Genomic DNA, 13,968 nt, shown 5'->3' on the forward strand with positions numbered 1-13,968 from the left:
AGATTACCCCCTACATCTTGGCAGGAGGTCTGTAAGCAAACTTCATTTCTGGTGATCAGAACTATATAAGTGACATATCTTGACTGTATAATATTGAATCTACTTTACAATTAATATGAACAGGGATGAGTCTATCACTGCTACTACCAGATTTTGGACCACTAATATGAAGTGGGAGACATTTTACCTTCCAGACTTACTAGATATGCAACAATATAGTATACATAAAGGATATTATTTATATTCATTGCACTTACTTGTAGGTATTTGCACAGGCATAGGTTTGGTGTGATTCGTAGATGGCAGCTACTCTTAGGCATAGTCAGTTTAACCAGCATGCAAAAGTCTTATGCAAATTAGGCTGTGATCACATGTAAATGAGGGATGCCTAAAATTTGTGTGACAATCTTAGTAAATTAACTGTTTTCCTGCCTACTTGTGCTTCATAGTCACTTCTTATGCACTTCAGAAATTATTGATAGATTTAGAGTGGGCATAGATATAGTAGGCACTTTTGTGAGTTTGTATGGCCCACAGATGAGGACGGGGGGATATGTGGTCTTTCTACACCTGTGGACACCAGGGTATGTATAGCCCTCACTATACCTGCTACAGGGATCTTGCAGAGGTAGATCATAGTGACAAATGGATATTTCTCAGGCTTCTGTATCAAGGGTACTTCAGCAGTTCCTTGACATTTGCTTGCCAAGTATATAAATCGGTATATTTATCAGCCAGTGACACCTCAGGACTAGGCCAGAACCATGAGTGTCTTCTATGGAATGACATTATTTTTTGAGGTGCTCTGTGTTATAGGTTCACATACATTGCCATTAGGGCCCCATCTGGATCACAGGGAAGTAGTACCAGAACAAGAAGGGCTACCATTCCATCAACTACTAGGCAGTGAATGAAACATGAGGGTGCATCATCAAAGTGTTTGCTCAGCACTCTGGCAGTGGCCATGATTCTCACATCTAGCATACAAGCTCACTCTACTGCCTCTTTCTTCATGGAAGGATAACCCACAGTTACCTTGTTCATATGTGCTAAGTATTCCTATTCATAACGATCTCTTTAAGTATAGTACAGAAAATATATTGCTTAGGACTAGCCCCCCCTTCTTTTGTTATGTCCCCACTTTTTTAATTTTATAGGTGATGCAACCTACTCATTTGAACCTTAACTGATGACACAACACTATAATCCTAGGGAAGTTGCAGAGGAATGCTTCAACACCATCTTTTATCATAATAGCATATGCAAAGGCCTACTCCTACATCCCCCTGCACTAACCATGCAATGCTGCTTTAAATAACAGTTTTCATAACCACATAAAAATTATCGCCCTCATTTTTTCTCTTACTTTAGTTCAGTATCAATGGTGTTTCCCACTTATTGTGAATAGTTATTCATCGATACCCATGAATGAAAACTGAAGGTTATGGGACTTTTTTTTTTACTTGCTGTCAATATCTGCTACCTTACAGATCTAAGGTATCATACACTTTGTCCCCTAAGAACAGTGTGGGGGATGGTCCCAGTTATCATGAGCAGGTATTGGTATGTGAGACTGATGCTGAGTCACTGCAATTATCTACTGGATAGAGATGAAACTGTAGACACTGATCTGACAGTGCTGTGTCACCAAGAACTCGACTGTGAGGTTCTACCATGTACTCTGGAATACTGCCAAGGCTTGCATTCCTTCCTTTGGATTATGTCAACTGTAATCATTGCAGCACTTGAGAATCATGTGGGATGTGGCCTAATCTGATGCCACATGTGTGCAAGCAGTCCACACCACCTCTGATGATTCCTGTAGCATTGTCATCTGCCTCAATATCATCACCCATTTTGGAGAGAAGATACTCTTCATCTGTAATTGGTTGCAGTGTGGAAGGGCCCCCAGTGGTGCTGCTACAAGCAATTGCATTCTGTCTAGATTTTGTCCTTGCATGTCCCACTAGGAAGTTAGCTCTTTTCCTAAACTGTCAATGTACAATTCTTTCCTCTACAGCATTGGTATCATGTGCAGTTCCTTCCCTTACAGCACTGGTGTCATGGTCAGTTCCTTCCACTACAGCACTGGTGTCAGTCAAAACTTGATTCCATGTCTTAGTACTTTTCTTATACTCCTGAAATCATTTATAAGGATATAGTTATCCTCAATAGAAAGGAAAGGGCACAAACAGAGCAAGGGACCACAATATTATGCTGTACAAACAAGCCGTTTGTTTCTCACAATAAATCCACAGTCAAATTACTGTAACAGACATAAAGCTGTTTATTGCAAAAGGATAAAATCCACAATCTGATTGCTTTCTATTTTTGTGACTTTTGGTTTATATAGTTCTCCTCAAGATTGAAGTCTCTCTGAAAACACATATTTTGCCCCATAATTAACTAGACTCCCACAAGAAAGTGTATTGACTGTGATATTGCTTGTGCCCTGTAATTCAGCCCAACCTGTTCTTAACTGTGGACAGGTAACACAAATGCTTAATGTTGCAGTGTAGTTACTGACATTTTAGGTAATGCAAAGTCAATGAAAGATACTGCACTAGTTTTCTGTATCCCTTATCAATGAAAATTAAAGCCACAAAGAACCAAAAAACATATACAGACAGTGGTAAAAAATGACAACTTACAACGATTCAAAGATGGCTGCCATTCTGTAAACACTGCTGACCTGCAGCTCCTCAATAAACCTGAGAAAAATCTGTAACCTGAGTCGATACCAAGAGGTTTTTACATCAAATTAAAGTAAAAAAAGATGCATCTACACTTAACTAATCTATAACCAGGAAAAAAAAATGGAAAAAAAGTCTTTATCTATCAGGATTCCAAGTGATTAGCTAGCTCTGAAGTAAGAAATAAACAAAGGACTGTTTGCATTCTTCATTTTACCTGTCAGCTTGGGGAAAGGAAAATGTCACAAGAAGGAAAAAGCATGGAAACAACTACTACCAAAACAAAGCTGTCAGAATTACAGTCACCAGTAAAGGATGGGAGTGCGAAAAAACAAAGAATTACTAGACAGCAGGAACAACAGAAACCAGAGACTAGATCTTAAACTGATCAGCCACTGAACATGGACGATATCAAACATGCTTTATTGCCTATACAAGACGCTTTAAAGGACCTGACTGCTCAAATACAAACTTTTGGAGTTTTATGTAATCAGTTGCTGCAGAGAATGGACAAAACAGAGGCTAGAATTTCAGAAACCGAGGACAAAATAGACTTGCTGGAGAAGAAAACAAAGGTACATGATGTGGAGTTACAAGCCATGCAAAGCAAACTTATTGATTTAAAAGCAAGGTCTAGAAGACATAATATTATTATTAGAGGGATCCCTGAAAACATTCAGTATGCAGAGTTAATACCAACTATAACACAAATACTTGAAGTTTTGTTAAATGATGCTGATGGAGTGAAACAAATTGTTATCGAAAGGGCACACAAAGCACTGAGAGAGGTACAAGATTCTAATATGCCTAGACCTGTATATGCTAAGATATTGAACTTTCAAGATGTTAGCAAAATACTTTTTACTGCAAAAAAGAATGGTGGCTTTGTTATGTGGAAAAATAGTAAAATATTTCTGGCTCAGGATTTACCACAGCAAGTAAGGCAAGCTAGGCAGTCTTTATCTGCATACTGTAAATTTCTGATTGACAAGCAAATTAAATTCCAGATGAAATATCCTAATGTGCTTACATTTATGGTGGATGGGATTAAATATTCTGTTTCTACTAAAAATGAGGCAAAGGGAGTGTTTCTGAAGGTTTTAAAGTTTTACCTGCATCAGAGGGCTGAAAGAAACTTCCGTTGAGACTGGCATGCTCCTGAGGTCAGATCCAGTATCTACTATACTTCGAGGCTTAGGTAATCCTTTGTTCCCTGCTTAAGTCATTTAGGCCTCTGTAAAAGCAATAAAACTGTTTGTTTGTGATAATCCGAGGGTCTGCTGGCCGTTTTCCAAACTTTTATGACCTCTACGAACTTTTTTCGTCGAGTGGTAAACAGGAAATCTCTTGAATGCAGCTGAGAGTGTGGATTTCGATGTAACACTTCCTGTGGTCTGGCTGCGAAAGCGGTCCCCCATTGCGAGTATTACTGATGGTTTCCTGGTTTGAGAAGCTGAAAAGAACTGACATAATGTGTTAATGTTTTTTTAACAAGTAAATAACATTAGAATATGTACGTGAAGCATATAATAACAACTGTTTTTCCTGTTTTTTTTTTCCTTATGCTTATAGTGTTGAACCAAATTATATTTTTACAATATCTGCAGTGGGTGCAAGGTATAGCACTATATATATGAATATAAATAGGTAAATAGTGGCTATTGGGGGGTGTTAATCACACAACTAATGTCAGTATAGTTAGGAACTAAAGCATGCAATTGCAAAACTTTGATAATTGGTAGTTGCAGGCACTGTGTATGGTACAGAATTATAATGTGGGATGCATTTATTTTTTTCTGTCTGTGTTTTTTTTTTGTTTGTTTTCTTTTTTCTTTCTTTCTCTCTCTCAATAAAAGTGGTATATAAATAATGATTGTACCAAAAGAGGTATATGGGGTAGGTATAAGTAACTAGTTAATATATTAAATGTTTTTCTTTAAATGGTAATAATACCTTATAATAGAGATTTGCTTAATTAATAGTTGGAACATAAGCTGTAGAGCAATAGCAGTGTTTGTTAGGGAATGTTTAGTTTAGACTTTGTAGTAGCTAAGTTAGAATATATAGGTTGTAAGTTTAGGAAATGTTTTAAGTTTTATTACATGAAGCTTTTAAATATGTTTGTGTTTCTAACCTTGTTCATGTTTTTTTACATACCAGACCTATATAAGTCCTGGTCCAGGGGTAAAGTGGGTAGGCACTGGCTGGGGACGGGATGTAGGAAATGCTTCCAGATTATGTTTAGTATGCAGTTAATACATATCCATTGGATAATTTCCCTTTTATACTATTATTGGATAATTAGACCTGTCAATGTGGGAATTAGACTCATGGAATGTTAAAGGGCTCCAGAACTTGAAGAAGAGGAAGCTGTTACTACACATATTGCTACAGGACAAAGCACTGTTTGCATTTTACAAGAAACACACTTGTTAAATGATCAGTGGGATGATATTAGGAAAAAGAACTGGATTAGAGCGGTAGTGGCATCAGAAGGTAAGACAAACAGTGCTGGAGTAGCTATAATTATTAAAACTCAATACAAAGACAAGATTTTAGACTCTAAAGTGGATCAAAATGGGCGATGGTGTTATGTTATTTTATCGGATAATGCGTTTGATAAACCTCTTTTACTTTTGAATATATATGCACCATGTAATGACTAACAAAGTTTCATAACATCATTATATCCAATCTTAACACAGTATGATGGTTAATATTTTATTGTGGGTGGGGATTGGAATACCTATCAAAATCCAAAGTTGGATAGGTCTTGTCCACAAAGAGCATTTAATAAGCAGGCCGGGATAGCATTAAATGACTTCAATTAAGATTTTCAATTATATGACCCCTTTTGTTATGCACATAATATTAATAATGCAATTAAGTATACCTTCTATTCACCATGCCACAAAATGTGGTCTAGGATAGATTTTTTTCTTGATATCCAAAGCATTAATTAATTTGGAACCAGTAGTGGTTATACATACTCGATATCTATCGGATCACTCAAAAATTTCTTTAAGGTTTTCTAAAGATTTAAAAGATACAAGAATGCATAGAGGTTATAATTGGTCGCTTAATCCAAATCTGTTAAATAAAAAGGTTATAATAGATGGAATTGTAAAATATCTGAAAGGTTTAACAGATAGGATGAAGCTTCAGGAACATACTCCTGATATTGAATGGGCAGCAGCTAAATCTCAAATTAGAGGATTTCTTTTGCAAAAAGCCTCATATTATAAGAAAAGGCAAAACAATGATATTCAAAAATTAGAAACAAAAGTGAAGCTACTCGAGAAAGAACTGATTCAGAATTTTAATGCTCAAACAGAGAAGGAAATGTTGAAATGTCAAAGGGATCTCTTCTTGCTGCATAATAGTAGAGTAACACTTCAGGAGCTTAGGTGTTTAGTGAAATATGCCAATAATGTTCAAATACCATCAAAAGCATTGGCAAGGATTATAAATCAATCGAAAACAACAGTACATATTTTGGAAATACAATGCAATGACACAGTGTATTCTAAAACTGAGGATATTATTGATATTTTTGAAAAAATCTATACCAAGGTTTATGAGGGACAAATTGGTAGGTCTATACATAAACAGAATAAAAGATTCTTGCAAAAAATTAACTTTCCAAAATTAGAAGAGAGTCTGCAAGGTGATCTGATTAAACCTATATCTTCAGAGGAAATAGTATATGTAATTCAACATATGAAAGTACATAAGTCACCAGGTCCTGATGGTTTGACAGTTAAATTTTATAAAGAGTTTGCTGATAGTTTTGGTAAAATATTGTCTCATGTATTTAACTACATAATCAGAAATAAAATTAGTGACCCTCATCTTAATGCGTCAAAAACAATCTTTATACATAAAGCTAATTCAGACCCCCAAAGTCTGGATAATTACAGGCCAATAGCATTAATAAATGTGGATATGAAAATTCTCACTACCATTATAGCATATAGATTAAAAAAGATTATGATCTATTTAATTTCTAAGGCACAGGCTGTATTTATGGCAACTAGACAAACTAGTGATAACACACTTACACTACATAATATGATGATGTATGCTAAACAAAACAACTCTAATATTTATGCCCTTATAATAGATGCTCAGAAAGCATTTGATAGAGTGGATATAAACTTTTTGTTTGATGTGTTGCCTTATTTCAATATGCCACAGGAATTTATTCAGATACTACAAATATTATATAGTAATCCGTATACTACGTTATATATTAATAGGAGTTATTCTAAAAGAATACAGATTAAAAATGGTACACGGCAGGGTTGCCCTTTGTCCCCTTATTGTTTAACCTTTATTTAGAACCTCTATTTTTATATATTAAGCAACATTTGTATCATAATGCACCAATACTTTATAGGAATAAATTAGTAATGTCGGCATTTGCTGATGATCTTATTATTTATTGTACAACCCCAATTTCTGATAGTGAAAAGATATTAAATGTTATAAACGAATTTTCAGAAGTCTCTAATTACAAAATTAATTTGGAGAAAACTAGTATGTTCCTGTTAAGAACCCCTAAACCTTTTTCATTAATGTCCCTGTTGGGGAAGATATCATGTAAAGAAAATATCAAATATTTGGGTATTAGCTTCTCTATGGATAATAAGGACTTTTATAGTAATAATATTAAATGAGTATGGGAACTAATAGTAGCTGATTGTGGTAGATGGAGGAATTTAAGACTACCGGTATTGGCAAAAGTATCAATAGTGAAAATGAACATATTACCACGAATGTTATATATTTTTAGGTCTGCTCAAGTATCAATTACAAAGACAGTTTTTAAACAAATTCATAAAGATCTAGCTAAATTTATTTGGGAGCCAAAGAAAACTAGAATATCGTGTGAGAAATTAATGACACCGAAGAGTAGAGGAGGACTTGAGTTACTGAATTTTGAAGTATACTATTTAATTGTAAACGCCAACAGGTGTTTAAGAATTGCTAATTACGAGGCAATTAGTACAAAGTGGATACCAACCTGGGTGGTCTTGAATTACAAGCATATTCTAGATCGGAACATAAATCCTAAAGCTTTACCCTTTTTGGATAAAACTAGTTTGATAAAGTATGGGATTATGGACCACTTAAAAACATATGTGTCATCTTTGCAAAATGTATTCCAATCAGTAGACTTGTTGCAATATATGATGGTTTTTCAGCCTTTCCATAGGAATCCCAATTTTAAACTAAATAATCAGTTGATTGATCTTAGTAAATTCCCATTAATAGTTAATTTGACTCTGATTGATGTTTTAATAAATTTCATTTATCGGCTTTGCAAGTTAGGCAGGAATTGAATCTTCCTAAGAGTTATATGGTTGTCATGAGACAAATCAAAGAACTTGCTCTGAGTCATTTTGAAAACTTTAAACCGATAGTTGGAATTGTGGATAAATGCTCTGAATTGTGGCAGGCTCTCCAACAGGAGGTCAAATTTATAACAACAACAAATAAATTAATTAAAGATTTAAAATTCCAGGATAAAATTCTGTTGTCAGGGTATTGGGTAAACAAAATGACAGTAGCAGATAATCAGGTATTAAAAGCAATTGATTTAACAATAAAATCGGTCTTTTTTTCAAAAGTTGATATATACGCAGTTGATGATTTGGAATAATGCTTATTATACTCGTCTTAGGTTACATAAATTTAATCCTAGGAATTCTCCAACTTGTCCATATTGCACAAATCAAACAGCGGATCTTCTTCATATGTTCTGGAGCTGCAAGTGTATGTATAAACTTTGGAACTCTCTTAGAACACAACTACAAAAGATGGGTTATCAAAGTTCAATGTTATCATGGGAATTTATGATTCTACATGTTCCTCCAAGAGAGCTCTCAAGGTCACAAACTAGAATATGTATGAATATTTTTTTGCTGATGAAGTTATATATAGCTACAAATTGGTTAGAACCAGATAAGACATCATGGGATAATTTCAAGCTTGTGGCTATAAAGCATATATTAGCACATAAATTACTCCTGAAGCAAAGTAACAAAAATATTAATAACCTGAAAATATGGGAAAAGGTTTTTAACATTATATTAGCATAATACTGTTATTAGGAATATATTAAAGTTTGGATGTATATGTGGAGGAAACAAGGTTTTGAAAATATGTATGATATGTATGGACGCAAAGTACTTCTAGAAATGCTGTGGCTTTGTTTTTCTTCCCTGGTGTCTTCTTTTTTGGAATAATGACGATTTGTATATGGAAGCATTTCATGTAGATATTGTATATAGTTTTGATAGTAATAGTAGTGAATTATGTGTGTGATTTTATTGTATTTTGAAAATATATATCAATAAAAATTTATTATGGAAAAAAAAATGACATCTTACACTTTTCCATTCCTGTCATTCATATGGTTGTAAGAATTTAATATCTGTCATACCTCATTGGCAAATATATGCTTCTGCAGAGCAGATCTCCATAATTAAATCAATCTCAGTGATTCAATAGACATTTTTCTGACTATTGCTTTCTTACAAATTCATTTTCATTTATTCACATTTTTTCTTGACTGCCAAAGATGAATGGGGCTCAGTACAGTTCAAAATTACCCATTAAAACTTATTGGTATAAATTGGGCTGATTTAGAAACTTGGTATGCAAGTGAGGCTCAGCCAGGCTAAGCTCTATGAATTGTCGTTACACAAGTGTGCACCCCCATGAAAAGCCATAAAAATGACTTTGGCTTCTCAGAGGCCAGCTGTGCTGAAGGGCGCTGAGGCTCCGAGCATGCTTGAGGTGATCGCAATTCTCAATCACATTGAAGTGCGCTGTATCTTTTGCATATGCACTTACTGTATTACCAGTGAATTAGAGTGATTGTATCTGTACTCAGTCATACTAGTACTGCATTCGTAATACCCCTACAATTGTTTAGGAAACATTACCTATGTTTTACTTGAGAAGGGGAGAAAATGAACAACGTTGAATAATGTGCTGCTCTAACTTCCTTAACAGTTTCTGCAGGATGAAAACACAGCATGCATGAAAATCCTTCCCCTCCTGGTATTACAGGTATAGTGATAATAAAATGGTAAAGCATTCAAAACACAACATGTCTATAGGTAAAGTGAGGGTGGGGGGGGGACAAAGCAGCAAGTGTATGACCTGTCTTCTTCTTCTTCTTTTCCCGGTTAGGGGTCGCCACAGTGGATCACCTGTGTCGAGTTGCCAGCCCGGCGCCCAACCTTCCACAGAATGCACACACACAAGCACACACCTAGGGCCAATTTAGAGTGTCCAATCCGCCTACTGCATGTCTTTGGGAGGAAACCGGAGCACCTGGAGGAAACCCACACGACCACAGGGAGGACATGCAGACTCTGCACAGAAGGCACCCCAGCTGAGAATCAAACTGGAGAACCTCTTGCTGTGAGGCGGCAATGCTAACTGCTGCACCACCGCGGCTGCCCCCAACTGTACGCTATAGATTTTTGTGATTAGCATATTCAGTGCTGCAGTGTTTACTTCATCTTACTGTTATCTAATAATTGCATTTCATGCAAGTAATGCAAACATACTCTGCAAAGGCTGGTGTCAGCCAAAGCACTAGAGAATATATATTTTATTGCCTCTTGTATAATAAAATGTCTTGACTGTGGTTGCTGCTATACCTTTGTTTTTCCATTGTGGTAGGAAGTAATGCAAACATGTTATCCACAAAAATACAGGTAAACACTGCAGTGCATGCCACAGATTAGACCGTTCATATTTAAGTTCTTGCTATAAATTAGCAGACCATGCAGAAATGTACTTTTCCTTCCAGAAACTAACTGGTTACCATAAAGTTCAGCAATAACAATAGCCAACCCATCCCCCATTCCTCACCAGACACTGAGGTGTCTCTGAATGCAGCAGGTGGGGAATGTTAAATACATCCTGTAACACTTTTTTGTTATCAAAACCATTTAGTTAGGAAAGGAAATTAAAGGGACAATCCCAGTGTCAAAAATTCTGACCTAAAGAAATTTGTCCTGTTACCTCCCACTTGTCATCACCCATTTACCATGTCATCATCAATTCTATTCCTGGTTTCAATTTACTTTATGCAACACTGTTTCCATTTCCTCTGGTGAACACAATTAACAATATTCAGTTCCTGTCAAAGCTTTCAGTCCCCGATCACTGGGAAACAATAAAGTTATTACATTTTTGTGTGTGTTTGTGGTGAGGTGGTTAAGCAAAACTCTCAGTGTTTACTTTTTATGATCTTGTCAAAAAGCTTATCTTAATTGTGCAGCTGTTTATTTCCTTTATTTATTCTGCATAGCATAACTGCGAGCAGTATAGTCAAGAGTACAGTTTAGTTAATTCATACTAAATCTGAGCAGTTTGTTGATGTATTCCCCTTACTCTGCATTAAAACAATCTCAGAATTAGTATGCAAAACAATCACAGGTTGCCGTACTGTAGAGCCCCCATTGTGACAGTAAGTTTTGGACTTCATTGTTTAATATAGTGATTCTATTGCTTATGTCACACATATGTTTTTTTACAGCAGCTTACCACTCAACTGTACTAAATTCTTCTGTATTTCCCAGTTTTGAGGGCAAAATATTGGGATGCCACGCATTCCCAAGTGGCCCCTCCCAATCCCGATTTTTTTTTTTTATTTAAAATTTTTCATTGCCACTGATGTCATCATGCATTGCCAGCATTTATCATCAATAAGCAGGGCTGTGTGTGATGACATCAGTATTGTGAGGCAGTGCCTGTCTGTCTGAGACTGGGAGATCTTTAAAAAAAAGTTTACAGCTGCAGCCCACCCTCAACTTGTGGTGGTTGCCAGCCAAAGAGGATGCCACATCAGCATGACAACGTGAGCTGTTTAAGTAGATGGTTGAATATTAAGTTTTTTTTTCAGGCTGGGAGTTTTGATGAGCTAAGTCTATTAAACCTTAATCCGTTAAAGTAGCCAATATCACTTAATTAAATGTTGATAGTTACTAAGCGGGGAGATGTCTGTAATCACATTACATAACAGAAGAAAATTGCAGTGTCATGCTTTGTTTATTTACAGAAGTTGGTGGGGTCTTCCTTTCAGAGAATGAGAAATGTGGGACAAATTTTAGCCTGTAAGTAAGAATACATTTAGAGGTGCATTGATCGATATGCGTCTTTAGTACAACAAGAAAATTGATCTTTAAAGAATATTCCTTTTTGTTAGGAAATTGGGTTGGTTGGCAGCCACAGTGGTGCAGAGGTTAGCGTTGCTGCTCGGGTTCGATCCTCAGCTGGGGTGCCTTCTGTGCGGAGTCTGCATGTCCTCCCTGTGGTTGCGTGGGTTTCCTCCGGGTGCTCCGGTTTCCTCTCACATCCCAAAGACATGCTGTAGGTGGATTGGACACTCTAAATTGGTCCTATGTGTGAGTGTGTGCATGTGTGTGCCTTCTGTGGAAGGTTCGGCGACGGGCTGGCAACTCGACACAGGTGATCCACTGTGGCGACCCCTAACCGGGAAAAGCCGAAAGAAGAAGAAGAAGAAGAAGTTAGGAAATTGGGTTGGTTGGAGACAGACATTCCTTTAGACACACATAAGTCCCTCCGCCCTTAGTTCTCCACATTTAATGTGGACATATAGCTGTTAACCCTGTATGCCACCCACTATCATACACCATACAAAATCAATCAAACCCAACTACCAAAGGTGTCCCAAAGCGGTACAACAAAGTAGGAAAATCTTCAAGGTACACCACCACGAGCTTGATCTGTGTCAACAGCGATAAAAACACTCTTTATTCAAAGAAAAACAAAAAAAGTGAATAAAAACACACAAAATTCCCAGATGCGATAAGCGCTTTTGGCTTCTTAAGCTTTCTTCAGATCGATCATGATGATCCCCTACCCCCCCACACACCCATGTTCCCAGAGAACTGCAGTAACAGTTATGTTTGTAAGGTAATAGCAGCAGACCACATATTCCCAGGGCTGTTCCAATCAACTTGTAACATGTTCCATTTCTACAATATGCATAGGTCAATGTGCTATGTATGTGTGTGGTTAATAGTGTCAGGAAGTAGACAGCAATGACTAGTGGCTGTTGTGGCTCACTGGACTAAATACAATACTATGGGTGACAGGGACCATGGTTTGAGACTAGCTGTGCCAGCTATTTTGCATGTCAGCTACACCTATGGTACGAGTTCTACAGGCTGTCCAGATGTCAATATTTGTTACGGCAGGAAAGCTGGACAATGGAGGGATAGGGGGGGGGTCACAGCTATGCACAGTACACAGCTCTGAGTAACCTAGATGATGCCTACTAGAACAGCAGGTTGTGACAAGTCAGTCTAGCCTCATGATACAAAGACTGCACACAACTGTGTCAGTACTCACAACAAGTCAGTGGGCACCATCCATACCCCATGAGTGTCAGGGTTTCTCAGAATGTCCACAAGAATGCCTCATATATCTGTTCTGTTTGTCATAACATTGTATTTGTCTGGCAAACTATTGGTAAAACAATACAGGTTGATTGAAAATGTCAATGACAGATGGTTGAGATGCAGACTTCATACTCATAAGAAAATGCAAGCTAATAAAAAGCCGGTCTACCAAATATCTACATTTGGAAAAGCAATATTAAGATGCTGTCCCCATGTTTGGGCCTGTGTCCGACTGTGATATATAGGCCTGTCAGGATGTCTGAGTTTGAAAGGTATGGCCAACATGTAGCCTTAGAAGAACAGTACAACAAAAGCTGTCAGAGGACCACAGTAGATGTATGGGGCGCAATGCTGGCCAACCTGCTAAACAGCTACAGCTAGCGGTGTGCAGTTCATAGCCATATGTCTGATGTTATGACTTCTACCCTAGTCACACCATAATTACAACTACATAAGAGCAGCAACTGTGGACAAAGCCTGTAATTGGAGCAGAGCAGGACAAAGGGCCACATATAAGGGGAAGGAGGAACCACTGGCCAGACAAAAGTAGAATGTGCAAACTAGGACACATTGTGCAGTAGCATAGGTTCCCTGCAGTGTAGACAAATGTCTGTCAGCAGTTCCTCATATTAATCTATACTGATCTGCCGCTAACATACCAGGACATCACAGTGGTGTGCAAAATGTAACTTGCATATTATGCAAAACTCTGCTCAATCCAATACAGTCTGTACCAACCCTAGATATGACTCAATAAGGCTAGCAAACAGCCAGGAGATCCCTCAGCCACTATATCAATGAGGTGCTGGATTGTATACAGAGGT

This window comes from Protopterus annectens, chromosome 10.part0 (assembly GCF_019279795.1).
Source record: "Protopterus annectens isolate FY-2018-M chromosome 10.part0, PAN1.0, whole genome shotgun sequence".
In the NCBI taxonomy this organism is placed as follows: Eukaryota; Metazoa; Chordata; order Ceratodontiformes; family Protopteridae; genus Protopterus; species Protopterus annectens.